This window comes from Portunus trituberculatus, chromosome 34, assembly GCF_017591435.1.
Source record: "Portunus trituberculatus isolate SZX2019 chromosome 34, ASM1759143v1, whole genome shotgun sequence".
NCBI classification, from domain to species: Eukaryota; Metazoa; Arthropoda; class Malacostraca; order Decapoda; family Portunidae; genus Portunus; species Portunus trituberculatus.
The window spans coordinates 10,856,381-10,871,389 of record NC_059288.1 but is presented as its reverse complement, the minus strand read 5'-3'; the positions used below and the strand labels follow the sequence as shown (position 1 = coordinate 10,871,389).

General features: G+C 40.0%; 1 protein-coding gene across 1 annotated transcript in view; it reads right to left on the bottom strand.

Annotated features, from left to right (window-relative positions):
* Positions 1-14,063: 14,063 nt before the first annotated feature.
* The window catches only part of LOC123512756, a 16,048-nt gene continuing 15,102 nt past the window's right edge, over positions 14,064-15,009 (bottom strand). Inside the window, exon 10 of the mRNA XM_045269330.1 lies at positions 14,064-15,009. This exon is cut by the window's right edge and continues 1,492 nt beyond it. The gene's annotated coding sequence lies outside the window, so the exon portion shown is untranslated.

Sequence of the window (15,009 nt, the reverse complement as noted above, 5' to 3'; positions counted from 1 at the left end):
GAATGTGTCCCAGTACTAAAGGGGTTAAAATAATAAAGACTGGCCATTAATCTTCTGACCTCCATAGACACTTCCTCACGTAAGAATGTGTCCCAGTACTGAAGGGGTTAATCATCACATAATCAATTAATTCAAAAGTCTAGGTTGTGTTATCTCAAGGAAGCACTATTGCCTCTGAAAATCAATAATGTTTACCTATCATGAACCAAAACACAAAGGAACAGCAAAAATCAAGGTGCTTTTTTTTATATAAGATGGGTAATGAGCCAAGGGTAACAAAATGACACAAAAGATAAGGCCCACTGAGATGCCAGTCCCTAAACAAATCAAAAGGTGAGGGCATTCCTTGGATGGTATGTCACTTTTTTTCTTCTTCTTTTTCAATTCTAAGGTGTGTGTGTGTGTGTGTGTGTGTGTGTGTGTGTGTGTGTGTGTGTGTGTGTGTGTGTGTGTGTGTGTGTGTGTGTGTGTGTATAGTGTTAACGTGAAGGAAGAGAGTTGTGTTTCGAGGGCAGGCTGTGACTCACTCATCAACCCAAACACACACACACACACACACACACACACACACACACACACACACACACATTGAGATGGATGAAAAAATACTTGAGGGGGAGAGAAATAAGGACGATAGTTAAAGATATGAAGTCCAAGTGGAGAACAGTAGACAGTGGAGTGCCACAGGGGTCAGTATTGGCACCAATACTTTTTCTCATATATATAAATGACATGCCAGAGGGAGTGAACAGCTACATAAATCTGTTTGCGGACGATGCGAAACTGTGCAGAGTCATTAAACAAAAAGAGGATTGTGAAATACTACAGGAAGACTTAAACAAGATCTGGAAATGGAGTAAAAAATGGGAGATGGAATTCAATGTGGACAAAAGCCATGTCATGGAAATGGTATGTTAGCATGTCCTTTGTTTTTCCCATACTCCCTTTCTGTCTGACGTCACGTCCTTCCCCTGAGTCCTCGCTCGCCGCCGCCTCAGGCGACACGCTACGCCTCCTGCCTCTCGTTTCGCTCGGTTTACACTTGTTGTGTATTGTGCTACCGTAAATACACTTTCATAATGGACTCAGGTGTCTCCATGCTACCCCTGTTTTACGACAACTACCACAATGGGAAAAAGTGAAAGACGAAAAGTGGGAATCTATAAGATGGGAGATGGAGTAGAACTAGAAAAAGTAAAAAAGGAAAAGGACTTAGGAGTGACAATGGAAGAAAACAATCAACCGGTAAGCCATATTGATAGAATTTTCAGAGACGTATAATTTGCTAAGAAATATTGGATTAGCATTTCAGTATATGGACAAAGAAATGATGAAGAAATTGATAAGTACTAAAATAAGACCTAGATTGGAATATGCAGGAGTTGTGTGGACCCCCCATAAAAAGAAACACATAAGGAAATTGGAGAGACTACAAAAAATGGCTACAAGAATGGTTCCAGAATTTAAAGGGATGACATATGAGGAGAGACTAAAAGCTATGGATCTACCAACCTTGGAACAGAGAAGAGAGAGAGGGGATCTGATACAAGTTTACAAATTGATTAACAGAATGGATCAAGTGGATAATGAGAAACTAATCCTGAGAGAAGCACAAGATTGCATAGTAAGAAACTAAGGAAGGGACGATGTCTGAGAGATGTTAAAAAATTCAGTTTCCCACAAAGATGTGTTGAGACTTGGAACAGTTTGAGTGAGGAAGTGGTATCAGCAAAGAGTGTGCATAGTTTTAAAGAAAAATTGGATAACTGTAGATATGGAGACGGGGCCACACGAGCATAAAGCCCAGGCCCTGTAAAACTACAACTAGGTAAATACAACTAGGTAAATACACACACACACACACACACACACACACACACACACACACACACACACACACACACACACACACAAGTTTCCTAATTGATAAATGGAATGGACCAAGTGGACAATGAGTATCTGATCCTGAGAGAAGAATATGCCAGTCGAAGCACAAAATCACTTAGTAAGAAGCTGAGGAAGGGAAGATGTGTAAGAGATATTAAAAAGTATAGTTTCCCGCAGAGATGTATTGAGACGTGGAACAGTTTAAATGAAGAAGTAGTGTCTGCAACAAGTGTGCATACTTTCAAAGTAAGATTGGATAAGTGTAGATATGGAGACGGGGCCACACGAGCATAAAGCCCAGGCCCTGTAAAACTACAACTAGGTAAATACACACACACACACACACACACACACACACACACACACACACACACACACACACACACACACACGGCCCGGTAGCTCAGTGGTTAGAGCGCTGGCTTCACAAGCCAGATGACCGGGTTCGATTCCCGGCCAGGTGGAGATATTTGGGTGTCTCCTTTCACATGTAGCCCCTGTTCACCTAGCAGTGAGTAGGTACGGGATGTAAATCGAGGAGTTGTGACCTTGTTGTCCCGGTGTGTGGTGTGTGCCTGGTCTCAGGCCTATCCGAAGATCGGAAATAATGAGCTCTGAGCTCGTTCCGTAGGGTAACGTCTGGCTGTCTCGTCAGAGACTGCAGCAGATCAAACAGTGAATTACACACACACACACACATTTTACCATTGGAAAACATGACACATTTCAAAGTATGACCTTCCTCACCACCACCACCACCACCACCACCACCACCACCACCACAACAAACATCACCATTAAATAAATAAATGAATAAAAGCAATCTCACCTCCTCCATGTCATAACACCATTACAAAAACTTTATAAATAAAAAAATAAATAAATAAATAAATTTTCATCACCACCACCACCACCACCATCACCATCACCACATCACACAAACAACAACATTAGAAATATAAACAAATAAAAGTAAAATCACCACCACTACCATCACCACAAACTAACATTATCACCATTAACCCATTCAGTACTGGGACACATTTTTACCTTGAGATTGGTGTACCATTAGACCATTTGATTGACATTAGCAAGGGTCTATGGAGGTCATAAGATTAATAGCCACAGTCCTCACTATTTTAATCCCCCACTTGAGTTTCTGAATCTGTACAGTCACCAAATAGTCACCAGAATGACTATGGAAATACCCCATGGCACTGAAGAGGTTAAAAGATAAATAAGATATAATCAAACACACACACACACACACACACACACACACACACACAGATATATATTCCCAAACAAATTAACATAGATATAAGATAAGAGACATAGCCAGGTAAGAGAGAGAGAGAGAGAGAGAGAGAGAGAGAGAGAGAGAGATTAATTTATCACAGCATGCAAATACATTCCAGGTGTATATTAGAGGTAAGATTAATTAGCATAAAAGCATTCCAGGTGTATATTAGAAGTAGGGAAGGGGTGAGATGTGATAAAGAGGGGAAGGAGGGTAAAGATGGTGAAATGAAAGAAGAATGAGAAAAAAAATAAAAAGATAGGTGAAGTAAAGGAAGAGGGAAGGAAGGGAAGAAAGAAAGAAAGAAAGAAAGAAAGAAAGAAAGAAAGAAAGAAAGAAAAAGAAAGCAAGAAAGGAAAAAGAAAATGAAAGAGAGGGAAAAGAAGAAAAATACAAAATGAAAATAACAAATAAAGGAAAGGAAAGGAGAAACCAGGAAAATAAAGGATAAAAGTGTAATACTGAAAAGAAATGAAGAAAGGCTCTAGTTGAAGGGACATGGGTTTTTAAGAGTTTTTAACCCCTTCAGTACTGAGACACATTTTTTACCTTGAGATTTGTATATGATTAGACCATTTTATTGACATCAGGAAGGGTCTATGGAGGTCAGAAGATTAAATGGCCACAGTCTTCACCATTTTAATCCCCATGAGTTTCTGAAGCTGTGTAAAATCACCAAATAGTCACCGGAATGAATAGGGAAACGGGTCCTGGTACTGAAGGGGTTAAGGTTCCAGTGGCAGATTAATGAGATTTGTACAATATTATTCTCTCCTCTTTACTTAAATATTGCAAGGAACATTTTCTTTAATCAGTTACAACAATTAAGAGACCATTTTATGTGTTAGTTTGTATATTTAAGCCAGTAAAGTGTGTGTGTGTGTGTGTGTGTGTGTGTGTGTGTGTGTGTGTGTGTGTGTGTGTGTGTGTGTGTGTGTGTCACTGTTTGTTTGTTTGATCTGCTGCAGTCTCTGAGGAGACAGCCAGACATTACATCAGAGCTCATTATTTCATCATAGGCCTGAGACCAACACACACACACACAACACAAGGTCACAACTCCTTGATTTACATCCGTACTCACTGCTAGGTGAACAGGGCTACACGTGCCACCAGAATCAAAACACACACACACACACACACACACACACACACACACACACTTTCCATTCATATTAATTTCACAAGGTCATTACAGCTGGTGACCTTTTGACACCTAACATGGTAACAAGAGAGAGAGAGAGAGAGAGAGAGAGAGAGAGAGAGAGAGAGAGAGAGAGAGAGAGAGAGAGAGAGAGAGAGAGAGAGAGAGAGAGAGAGAGAGAGAGAAATCAGGTCACACCATTAGTCACCATTAGAACAGTGTATCTTTTATCTTAGGCATTAGAGATTCAATAATAGAAGGGTTGGGTTGGGTTGGGTTAGGTTAGGTGAGGTGAGGTGAGGTGAGGTGAGGTGAGGTGAGGTTAGGTAAGGTAAGGTAAGATAAGGTTATGTTAGGTCTCCCATATTTCAATCCCTACATGAGTTTCTGAAGCTGAATAAAATCACCAAATAGTCACCAAAATGAATATAGGAAATGCAAGGTTTTGGGTATGATTAGACCATTTTATTGACATTACATAGTGTCTATGGAGGCCAGAAGATTAATGGCCATACTCTTCACTATTTTAATCCCTAAATATGGTCCTGAAGCTGTATAAAATCATCAAATAGTAAGCATAACGAATATGAAAAACATGTCATGCTTCTGAAGGCATTAATAATCCTTTAAGACAACACAAGCTAACACACACCAATAAAATCTCGGCTTACAATTTTCACCATTTCTCCAACAGAAACTAACATAGCCATCAAATCTCTGCTTGCAATCTTTGAGTCGCTAATCCTTCCTTCACCTGTTTGGCTTCCCTGTTTCCTTGCTTCCTGCTTCCTTATTCCCTTCAGTACTGGGACACACTTTTACTATGAGTTTTGTGTACGATTAGACAATTTTGTTGACATTAGAAAGGGTCTATGGAGATCAGAAGATTAATGGCCACAGTCTTCACTATTTTTACACACATTTTTACCTTGAGTTTTAGGTGTGATTTGATGATTTTATTAACATTATGAAGGATCTATGAAGGTCAGAAGATTAATGGCCACAGTCTTCACTATTTTAACCCCTTCAGTACTGGCACATATTTTTACCTTGCGATTTGTGTACAATTAGACATTTTATTGACATTAGGAAGGTTTTATGGAGGTAAAATATTAATGCCCACAGTCTTAACTATTTTTCTGAAGCTGTATAAAATCACCAAATAGTAAGCAGAATAAATATGGAAACACGCCCTGGTACTGAAGGGGTTAAAGGGACGACAGATAGTGAAGAAACAAAATAAAGGCAACGTGCAGAAATGAAAACCTTGAAATATTGACACCTTTGCCGTGAACTAACAAAAAATTAACACACAAGCATATGAAGGAAGAAAGAGACACACACGGAGACAGACACTAGTTCCGTACTGTGTGTGTTAGTTGAGTACTGTCTAACGCTCATATTCTCAAACCCTTCTGTGCTTCACCTTCACTATTTCAAAAGGCTTTATCTAAATTGACACGAGTTTTTAAGGTGTTTTCACTTCTAGAGGCAGAGTGACAAGATTTCTACATTATTAACTGGAGAAACACTCTTGAAAACTTTGCTAATCATCTCTGTGGCCTTGGAAAATAATCATGGTGGGAAAAATAGTCTTTAAGATGTATTTACCGTTCTTGAGGCAGTGACAAGATTTCTACCCTATTAGCTGGAGAAATACTCATGAAAACCGCACTAATCATCTCTGTGGCCCTTGAAAACAGTCATGGTGAGAAAACAACGCATATTGAAGCAACCTTTTACAGTTTTAGAGGCAGAGTGACATTTCTACATTATTAACTGTAGAAACACCCTTGAAAATCCTGCTAATCATCTGTGTGGCCCTTGAAAAATATTGATGGTGAGAGAGTAAAGCATTTCTAAATACACATTTAAGACTCTAAATAAAGGTGTATGTATGTCAATGGCTGTGTGGTGGAGCTGCTGTGGCCTGTGTTCCTTTCTACCTGACATAAAGCTTCATTGTGTCTTCTGTGCCAAGTGTGTCCACAGTCTTCATGATGCCATACACTGCCATCAAGTTTACTCATGTTAAAGAGTGTTGGAGTGAGCTGAGGTGAGCTGAGGTGAGGTGAGGTGAGGTGAGGTGAGGTGAGCTGAGCTGAGGTGAGGTGAGGTGAGGTGAGGTGAGGTGAGGTGAGGTGAGGTGAGGTGAGGTGAGGTGAGGTGAGCTGAGGTGAGGTGAGGTGAGCTGAGGTGAGGTGAGGTTGGGTGAGATAAGGTGAGGTTAGGTTAGTGTTGGGAAGTTAATATCAACTGTGACCAAAAGAAGTGTGTGTGTGTGTGTGTGTGTGTGTGTGTGTGTGTGTGTGTGTGTGTGTGTGTGTGTGTGTGTGTGTGTGTGTTTCACTGTTTGATCTGCTGCAGTCTCTGACGAGACAGCCAGACGTTACCCTACGGAACGAGCTCAGAGCTCATTGTTTCCGATCTTGGGATAGGCCTGAGACCAGGCACACACCACACACCGGGACAACAAGGTCACAACTCCTCGATTTACATCCCGTACCTACTCACTGCTAGGTGAACACCACCTACACGTCAAAGGAGACACACCCAAATATCTCCACCCGGCCGGGAATCGAACCCCGGTCATCTGGCTTGTGAAGCCAGCGCTCTAACCACTGAGCTACCGGGCCGTGTGTGTGTGTGTGTGTGTGTGTGTGTGTGTGTGTGTGTGTGTGTGTGTGTGTGTGTGTGTGTGTGTGTGTGTGTGTGTGATTCACCTCGGTTGTCTGCTGGTCACCCAGCCAGTCTTCCCCATTACGGAGCGACCTCAGAGCTCAAAGACCGATCTTCGGGTAGGACTGAGACTACATAACACACTCCACACACCGGGAAAGCGAGGCCACAACCCCTCGAGTTACATCCCGTACCTATTTACTGCTAGGTGAACACACCTCACACATTAAGAGGTTTGTCCATTTGCCTCACCACTTACTGGGATTTGAACCCAGCCCTCTCGATTGTGAGTCAAGCGTGCTAACCACTACACTACGTGTGTGTGTGTGTGTGTGTGTGTGTGTGTGTGTGTGTGTGTGTGTGTGTGTGTGTGTGTGTGTGTGTGTGTATTTACCTAGTTGTAGTTTTACAGGGCCTGGGCTTTATGGTCGTGTGGCCCCGTCTCCATATCTACACTTATCCAATTTTTCTTTAAAACTATGTACACTCTTTGCTGACACCACTTCCTCACTCAAACTGTTCCAAGTCTCAACACATCTTTGCGGGAAACTTAGTTTTTTAACATCTCTCAGACATCTTCCCTTCCTTAGTTTCTTACTATGCGATCTTGTGCTTCTTAAGTCATATTCTTCTCTCAGGATTAGTTTCTCATTATCCACTTCATCCATTCCGTTAATCAATTTATAAACTTGTATCAGATCCCCCCTCTCTCTTCTTTGTTCCAAGGTTGGTAGATCCATTGCCTTTAGTCTCTCCTCATATGTCATCCCTTTAAATTCTGTGTGTGTGTGTGGGTGTGTGTGTATGTGTGTGTGTGAAGACTGTTAAATATTCTATAAAGGAGGTCTGTAGCAAGTTGTGAGAAGTGAGATAGAAAAATGTAACCGAGTGCAGGTGGTGTCACTCTGGAACTCTCTGCCTGCTTCTGTATTTCCAACTTCCTGTGACCTGCGTTTGAATGCACGATTCATTGTAAACTGGAAAAACACTCTTGAGAACCCAGTCAGTCATCTCTATGGCCTTTGAAAACAGACGTGGTGAAAGCAAAGCATTTCAGAATATAACTTATCTCATAAATAGTAAGGTAACTGCTCTTCCTTACTCAACGCCTTCAGTACTGGGACACAGTTTTACCTTGAGATTTATGTACAATTAGACCATTATATTGACATTAGGAAGCGTCTATGGAGGTCACACAAATAATGGCCAGTCTTCACTATTTCAATCCCCCCCACATAAGTTTCTGAAGATGTGTAAAATCACCAAATAGTCACCAGAATGAATATGAAAATGCATCATGGTACTGAAGGGGTTAACATTACAGCTGATGGAAAAAAGAAAAGCTAACAGTAGAATAAATAATCTGAACTTTCACTATCCTGGGACTGTTATGCCCATATTCAGAAATGCCTTGCCCTCTCACTACAACAATTTTCCAAGGCCACAGAGACAACTGACCAGGGTTTCAAGACAGTTTCTCCTTTAAATAAACTAGAAATCTTGCCAATCCATCACCAGAAACATAACAATACCCTTAAAAATGCTTTATTCTCACCACAACAATTTTCCAAGGCCAGAGAAACAAGTAGCCAGGGTTTCAAGACAGTTTCTCCTTTTAATAAACTAGAAATCTTGGCAATCCATCACCAGAACCATAAAACACTCAAGAACACTTTATTCTCTCACCACAATTTTCCAAGGCCACAGAGACAACTGGCAGGGTTTTCAAGACGGTTCCTCCTTTTAACAAACTAAAAAAATCTTGCTAATCTATCACTGGAACCATAAAAATACTCTTAAAAACATCCAAACACACACAAATAACAATATACACTTCTTTCACAATCAAAAGCTTTAAAAAGTCCCTTAAGAGAAACACAGGAACCTTTAACTCCTCCAGTACTGGGACGCATCCTTACCTTGAGCTTTTGGGTATGATAGGACGATTTTATTGACATTATGAAAGGTCTATGGAGGTCAAAAGAATAATGGTTAGAGTCTACAGTATCTTAATCCCCACATATGTTTCTGAAGCTGTACAGATTCACCAAATAGTGACCAGAAAGAATATGAAACCTCTTCCTGGCACTGAAGAGGTTAAAGACCATTAAATGAAACAAGCATAATTAGAAGTGGAAGAAAAAAAAATTACCTGACATTTTTTCCAGATATGCACAGGTAGAAGTAGACTAATTAATGGGAACTGGCAGACAGGTGAGGTAGATTGACAGGTAATAAATAGATCAAAACAATATAATCCTTACCTACAGGTATGAAAATTTAAGTAAGGTCAGGACACAGGTAGAAATAGATTAATTAGTGGAAATAGGGAGACAGGTAAGGCAAACTAAACAGGTAAAATGTGGATTAAAACAATATTATCACTTTCTACAGGTGTGCACAGGTACTGGAGTCAGGTCAGGAGAAGACACAGGTAGAAATAGATTAATTAGTGCAAATTTAAAGACAGGTAAGGTAAATTTAAAGGTAAAGTAGGATTAAAGCAATATTATCACTTTCTACAGGTGTGCACAGGTAATGGAGTCAGGTCAGAAGAGGGCACAGGTGAATGGGGGACTAATTAGTGAGAATAGTAACAAGTAAGGTATATTGACAGGCAAAGTAGAATCAAGACAATATAATCCTTTCTACAATAGGGATGGACTAATCACAGGTGAGAATTAAGAAACAGGTAAGGTAGATTGACAGGTAAAGGTAGATTAAAACAATATTATCCATTCCTACAGGTGTGCACAGGTACTGAGATGGGCTAATTAGTGGGAATAGGAAAACAGGTGAGGTAGACTGACAGGTATAGGTAGATTAAGACAATATGATCACTTCCCACGTCAATAATTGCACGAAGAAGAAGAAGAAGGGAAGAAAATGAAGGGAAGATGGGTAGTGAAGGAAAGAAAGGATGAAGGATAATGATAAGTGGAGGAATGGAGGAGAGAAGGAAGTAAAAGTCAAGGAAGAAGGAAATGAAGGACACGAAGGAAGGAAGGAAGGAAAAACTGAAGTAAAAATGCATGAAAAGGAAGATAGGAAGGAGGGGAGAGAGAGAGAGAGAGAGAGAGAGAGAGAGAGAGAGAGAGAGAGAGAGAGAGAGAGAGAGAGAGAGAGAGAGGATAGCTTGAAAAATATAACACGGAAGGAAAGGAAAGGAAGGAAACGAAGACAAAACTGAAGAGAAAATGGGAAAAGGAAAAACAAAATAAAAACAACTACGAGGGAAAAACAAAACAAAAACAAATCTACACAACAAACGTAGCAACAAGGAAGTGAAAGAAAAAAAAAAGAAAAAAAACACAAGAGAACTAAACACCCAACACACATAGCACAAACAAGCAACACAGCACTAAGCCACAGGAACACCACTACTAGCACCACACCAACACAGGAACACAGCAACACTCACCCCCGTAGTGTTGCGAGTGGCGGCGTGATCACCCACAGCAACACAGCAGCACTTGAGCACTTTAGCACCTCAGATCAGTGTTGAGGGCCTTATGTTGCTTGTGTTGCCCTGCTAGTACTGCTCTCCCTCCACGCTGGCGCCTCCCTCACGCCCTACCTTCATTCCGCGGCCCTCATAGCAATTTCCAGGCCAAATATTAGTGACACAGCCTTTCTCTGTGAGCATGGAGACCAACACAGGCAGTGGGGACCAGGAAATCACTGCCACTCCTCTCTTTTCGCTATTATCTTCTCACTATCTCATAAAAAGTCGTGCAAAATTCGTTAGTTTCTATTTCACTCGGGTTGGGTTGGCTTGGCAGGGTTCTTGTTCAACTTTGCGTATAATGGTGAACAGGAAGTGGTGCCTAGTGGTGTAATGGTGCTCAAATATTGGTGAATCGCTCTCTGATGAAGGTTTTAATGTGTTAGAAATGAGTGTAATGATTTTGCTGAAGTGGGTTGATAAATAGAAGGGCTTATATAAGTGTCAGGATGTGAGATAAGGGAAGGAATTGAGTGTTGTCTTATATGGACGTTAAAACTCGCAAAACTGATAAATTAAATGTTTTAAAAGGTATAGAATAATGCGATAGTGTTAAATAATGATATATGAATGGTAGCTCGCTGGTTTAAAGAATAATAACATATTGTAAACTAAAATGATCCCGTTAAAATGGCGGAATATTTCTATTATTTCTCGGATTTGCATGTATATCTCCATTTTCAAAGTATAACATTGCAATTTTCATGCATTCCTAACTATTTCCGTTAGTTTAGTGTGTCTTTCTATATAATCTATCCGGTTTATCAGGTATTTTGATGCAATATTCACATGATGGGGGTCAAGGCCTCACCCTGATTCTGCTCAAGTATTAACTTCATTACAGCCCTCCACAGGTGTTAATGGGAATATTTAAGCTGATTTCAGCCTGTTAATTCACTAGCATGGGCGTCTTTTCATGAATAATGGCTGAGATAAGGTATTATTTTCTTCCCGTCTCCCCCCCACTACCTGTGTTCACTTATGATAAGGACCTCGGTGTTTATTAATGTAAAATATGTCTCACTACACGGTTTATTGCATCTGTAGCATTCAGAAAATACTTTAGTTACTGTATAGTCACATGGTATCATTTACATGTCTAAGTATTGGTTTTTTGCGCGTATTTCTCTCCACATCGTCCACATCGCGCGCGCCAATTCGAATATTTTTTGTCCTGCGGGTTGCCTTTGTTCTGCGCCCCGGGTGTCGCGCTGCTCCTCCTCAACTATTGTGGCGGTGGTGGTGGTGGTGGTGGTGATAGTTGTAGTGAAGGTAGACTGGTAATAATATTTTTGTTGTTCTTGCTGCTACTGCTACTGCTGCTGCTGCTGCTACTACTACTACTACTACTACTACTACTACTACTACTACTACTACTACTACTGCTGCTACTGTTACTAACACTACTACTACGTATTACTACTACTACTACTACTACTACTACTACTACTACTACTACCACTACTACTACTACTACTACTACCACTCACCACCACTACTACTACTACTGCTACTACCACCACTACCACCACTACCACTACCACTGCTAACCACCACTGCCACTACTGCTACTACTTACTACTGCTACTACTACTACTACTACTACTACTACTACTACTACTACTACTACTACTACTACTACTACTACTACAACTGCCACTAATACTACACACAGACACACACACAGGAAAAAAATTAAACAACAACTCAGAATACGTCCATTATTCCTTTAATACATCCCCCACAGCATCTGCCTTGCCCACAGCCACAGCTCACAGTGGCCACAGTAATCACAACCTTACACACAACCCTCATAAGGCTGGGAATCACGTAACAATGACTCCCGCACAGGTAACACACATATCATACAGGTAAATTGATGTCTACAGGTAAACACGTAACAGGAAGGGAAAAAATACACAGGTAAATCCGTTCCTACAGGTAATTACAGGTAACAGACACAAGATACAGGTAATAGGAAAGGAGATACAGGTAACATGAAGATAATACAGGTAAATTAATTTCTACAGGTAAATACAGGTAGGAGAGACAAGTTAAAGAGGTTATTTTTACAGACAAGTACAGGTAATACAGGTAAAATTAGTCCCTACAGGTATTTAGGAGTAGGTAACAGAAAGGAAGGTAATTAGAAACAGTTTTTTGGTAGCTAATGATGGAAACTCCCAGACGCAAGATGGTTTGACTGAATGACGATGAAGAAAAGAAGAAAAAGAAGAAAATAAGAAGAAAAGAAAGGAAACAGGGAACTTCGCAACGTATAGGAGAGAAAAGAAAAGGAAGAAAAGAAAATGAAAATAGTGAACAAAAACCGACAACCTGAAGGAGAGATAAAGAAAGAAACAAAAGAAAGGATAAGAGAAATGGTAAACGGAAAAAGTCTTACAATTCAAATGAGAGAAAAAGAAAAATTGAGAGACGGAAAAAGAAAAAAAAAGAGAAGATGGAGTAAAAGAAAAAAAAAGAAAGCGTAGAAAGGAAAACTATCACAACCTGTACGAGAAAAAAAGAAAAGAAGAAACAACAAAATGAAAAAAACGGGAAAATGAAAAAATAAAAACTTAGATGAGAAAAATAAAAAAAAGAGAGAAAAGAAGAGGAAAAATAAGTAAAAGAAAACGTAGAAAGGAAAAACTCTCACAACCTGAAAGAGAAAGAAGAAAAGACGAAAAAAAGAAAGAAAAGGAGAGAAAATAAAAAACTTAAATGAGAAAAATAAAAAAAAAGAAAAGAAGAGGAAAAAAAAGTAAAAGAAAACGTAGAAAGGAAAACTCTCACAACCTGTAAGAGAAAAATAGAATAGACGAAAATAGAAAGAAAAAAGAAAAAGAAAAGAAAAAGAAACTAAAAAACTTAAATGAGAAAAAGAAAAGAAAAACTGAGAAGGAAAAAAATGAGAAAAAAAGAGAAAAAAAGGAAAAGAAAACGTGAAAATAATGATAAACAATTGACTTCCTTTCACTAACAATTTTCACAACAACAACAAGAACAACAACGAGAGAGAGAGAGAGAGAGAGAGAGAGAGAGAGAGAGAGAGAGAGAGAGACATACATACACACACAACAATATATACATCCATACCAAAAACAACAGAAAACGGACAATGACAGAATAACTATGTACATTTCCCAAAGTCCCCGAGCTAAGACTGAATGACTACGTGTGTTATATCAAATGTCTTGCAAATGTCGATGAAAAAAAATAATAAACTGCACTGCGAGTATATAGAGGTACATGATATACGGTTTCCATCGGACAGACAGACAGACAGACAGACAGAGAGAGAGAGAGAGAGAGATAGGGGGGGTGAAAAAAAATATTACCTTCGTAGTTACAAGAAAAAAAAAAGAAAAGAAAAGAAGATACCAGAGAGAGAGAGAGAGAGAGAGAGAGAGAGAGAGAGAGAGAGAGAGAGAAGAGAGATGGCCTTCGTAGTTACAAGAAAAGAAGAAAAAGAAAAAACGAAAAGAAGAAAAAAACAGACAGAAAAGAGAGAGAGAGAGAGAGAGAGAGAGAGAGAGAGAGAGAGAGAGAGAGAGAGAGAGAGAGAGAGAGAAATATCACCACAACAAATGAATAAATAACAAAACAACAACATGCACGTAATAACAAACAAACAAACACACACACACACACACACACACACACGTACTAAGTATACATGGCACATTTTCTACGATAAATCAACAAAACACAAACATTTCAAGGGCGCACTACGTTATTTTTTTGTCTCTCCCTACATCATTACTACCGTTTTCTATTTGGCACTGTATTACACAACATTCCGTTTTCTTCCTGTCTTTTTTTTTCATGAGGTCACTTCTGGTTTGGGTCACAGCTGGCTTAGATCACAGCTGGCATGGGTTACAGCTGGCTTTTTTGTCACACCTGGGTTATTTTGCGTTACAGCTGGCTTATTTAGGGTTGTAGCTGGCTTGTATGGGGTCACAGCTGGCTTAGATCACAGCTGGGTTGGGTTATAGCTGGCTTGGGTTACAGCTGGCTTTTTTGTGTTACAGCTGGGTTATTTTGCGTTACAGCTGGCTTATTTGGGGTTATAGCTGGCTTACTTTGTGTCACAGCTGGTCTATTTTGTGTTACAGTTGGGTTATTTAGGGTTACAGCTGGCTTGTTTGGGGTCACAGCTGGCTTAGATCACAGCTGGCTTGGGTTATAGCTGGCTTGAGTTACAGCTGGCTTTTTTGTCACAGCTGGGTTATTTTGCGTTACAGCTGGCTTATTTGGGGTTATAGCTGGCTTATTTTGGGTTACAGCTGGTTTACTTTGTGTCACACCTGGGTTATTTTGCGTTACAGCTGGCTTGTTTGGGGTCACAGCTGGCTTGGGTTACAGCTGGCTTTTTTGTGTCACAGCTGGATTATTTTGCGTTACAGCTGGCTTATTTGGGGTTACAGCTGGCTTATTTTGTGTCACAGCTGGTCTATTTTGCGTTACAGCTGGCTTATTTAGAGTTGT